This window comes from Rhinolophus hipposideros, assembly GCF_964194185.1.
Source record: "Rhinolophus hipposideros genome assembly, chromosome: X".
NCBI lineage: Eukaryota > Metazoa > Chordata > Mammalia > Chiroptera > Rhinolophidae > Rhinolophus > Rhinolophus hipposideros.
This window is the reverse complement of record NC_138046.1, coordinates 43,158,535-43,161,034: the sequence shown is the minus strand read 5'-3', so window position 1 is coordinate 43,161,034 and position 2,500 is coordinate 43,158,535.

Genomic DNA, 2,500 nt, shown 5'->3' with positions numbered 1-2,500 from the left:
TTGGGGTTGGTGTTAGGGTTAGGGTTAGGGTTAGGGTTAGGGTTTAGGGTTAGGGTTAGGGTTAGGGTTGGTGTTAGGGTTAGGGTTAGGGTTAGGGTTAGGGTTGGTGTTAGGGTTAGGGTTAGGGGTTAGGGTTAGGGTTAGGGTTACGGTTAGCGTTAGGGTTAGGTTTAGGGTTAGGGTTAGGGTTAGGGTTAGGGTTAGGGTTAGGGTTGGTGTTAGGGTTAGGGTTAGGGTTAGGGTTCGGGTTGGGGTTGGTGGTAGGGTTAGGGTTAGGGTTAGGGTTAGGGTTGGTGTTAGGGTTAGGGTTAGGGTTAGGGTTCGGGTTGGGGTTGGTGTTAGGGTTAGGGTTAGGGTTAGGGTTAGGGTTGGTGTTAGGGTTAGGGTTAGGGTTCGGGTTGGGGTTGGTGTTAGGGTTAGGGTTAGGGTTAGGGTTAGGGGTTAGGGTTAGGGTTAGGGTTAGGGTTAGGGTTAGGGTTTAGGGTTAGGGTTAGGGTTAGGGTTGGTGTTACGGTTAGGGTTAGGGTTAGGGTTGGTGTTAGGGTTAGGGTTAGGGGTTAAGTTAGGGTTAGCGTTAGAGTTAGCGTTAGGTTTAGGTTTAGTGTTAGGGTTAGGGTTAGGGTTGGTGTTAGGGTTAGGGTTAGGGTTAGGGTTAGGGGTTAGGGTTAGGGTTACCGTTAGGGTTAGCGTTAGGTTTAGGTTTAGGGTTAGGGTTATGGTTAGGGTTATGGTTAGGGTTAGGGTTGGTGTTAGGGTTAGGGTTAGGGTTAGGGTTCGGGTTGGGGTTGGTGTTAGGGTTAGGGTTAGGGTTAGGGTTAGGCGTTAGGGTTAGGGTTAGGGTTAGGGTTATGGTTAGGGATAGGTTACCCCTAGCACTACCCCTCGCCCTAGGCCTACGCCTAGCACTACCTCTGGTGCTACCCCTACCCCTGGCCCTACACCTTTCCCTACCCATAGGCCCACCTCCATCCCTACCCCTAGCCACAGCTCCCACTCCTGGCCCTAGGCCTACTCCGAGGTTTACCCCGACACCCACCCTCTGCCCTTTGCCTACTCCAGCGCAACGCCTACCTCTCCCACTAGCCCTATTTCGGGTCCTAGACCAACGGCCAGTGCTCACTCTAGTCCGAGGCCTAGCACTTGCCCGTCGCCGACCAGTACACCTTGCCCTACAGTTAGCCAGAGCTCTAACCCGTGTCCTACGAAATAACCCTGGACCCACACTTACCGCACACTAATCCAGCCCTACACCTGTTCCGAGTCCTAGGACTACCCAGAGCCCTCTCGTGACACCTAACCCTAACACTCTGCTAACTCCTACCACTACCACTCGTCCTAGGCCTAACATGAGCCCTAACCCTAACACTGCTCGTTGGCCTCTGCCAACCACTATCCCTTCACCTAACCCTACCGCGAGCACGACCCCTCGCCCTAGGCCTACGCCTAGCACTATCTCTGGGACTACCACTACCCCTGGCCCTACAGCTCCCCTTACCCATAGGCCCACCCCCATCCCTACCCCTAGCCACAGCTCCCACTCCTGGCCCTAGGCCTACTCCGAGGATTACCTCGACACCCTCTCCTTGCCCTATGGCTACCCCAGCGCTACGCCTACCGCTCCCACTAGCCCTACCTCGGGCCCTAGACCAACGCCCATGGCTCTCTCTAGTCCGAGGCCTAAAACTTGCCCGTCGCTGACAAGTACACCTTGCCCTAGTTAGGGTTAGAGTGACGGTTAGAGTTAGGGTTAGGGTTAGGGTTAGGGTTAGGGTTAGGGTTTAGGGTTAGGGTTAGGGTTAGGGTTGGTGTTAGGGTTAAGGTTAGGTTTAGGGTTAGGGTTGGTGTTAGGGTTAGTGTTAGGGTTAGGGTTAGGGTTAGGGGTTAGGGTTAGGGTTAGGGTTAGGGTTAGGGTTAGGGTTAGGTTACCTCGAGCACTACCCCTCGCCCTAGTCCTACGCCTAGCACTACCTTTGGTCCTACCCCTAACCCTGGCCCTACAGCTCCCCCTACCCATAGGCCCACCCCCAACCCTATCCCTAGACACAGCTCATGCTCCTGGTCTTAGGCCTACTCCGAGATTTACCCCGACACCCACCCCTTGCCCTTTGATAGCCCAGCGCTACGCCTACCGATCCCACTAGCCCTAGCTCGGGCCCTAGACCAACGCCCATGGCTCCCTGTAGTCCGAGGCCTAGAACTTGCCCGTCGCTGACCAGTACACCTTGCCCGTGTTAGGGTTAGGGTTAGGGTTAGGGTTAGGGTTAGGGTTAGGGTTAGGGTTTAGGGTTAGGGTTAGGGTTAGGGTTGGTGTCAGGGTTAGGGTTAGGGTTAGGGTTAGGGGTTAGGGTTAGGCTTAAGGTAGGGTTAGGGTTAGGGTTAGGTTACCCCGAGCACTACCCCTCGCCCTAGGCCTACGCCTAGCACTACCTGTGGTCCTACAGCTACCCCTGGCCCTACAGCTCCCCCTACCCATAGGCCCACCCCCATCCCTACCCCTTGC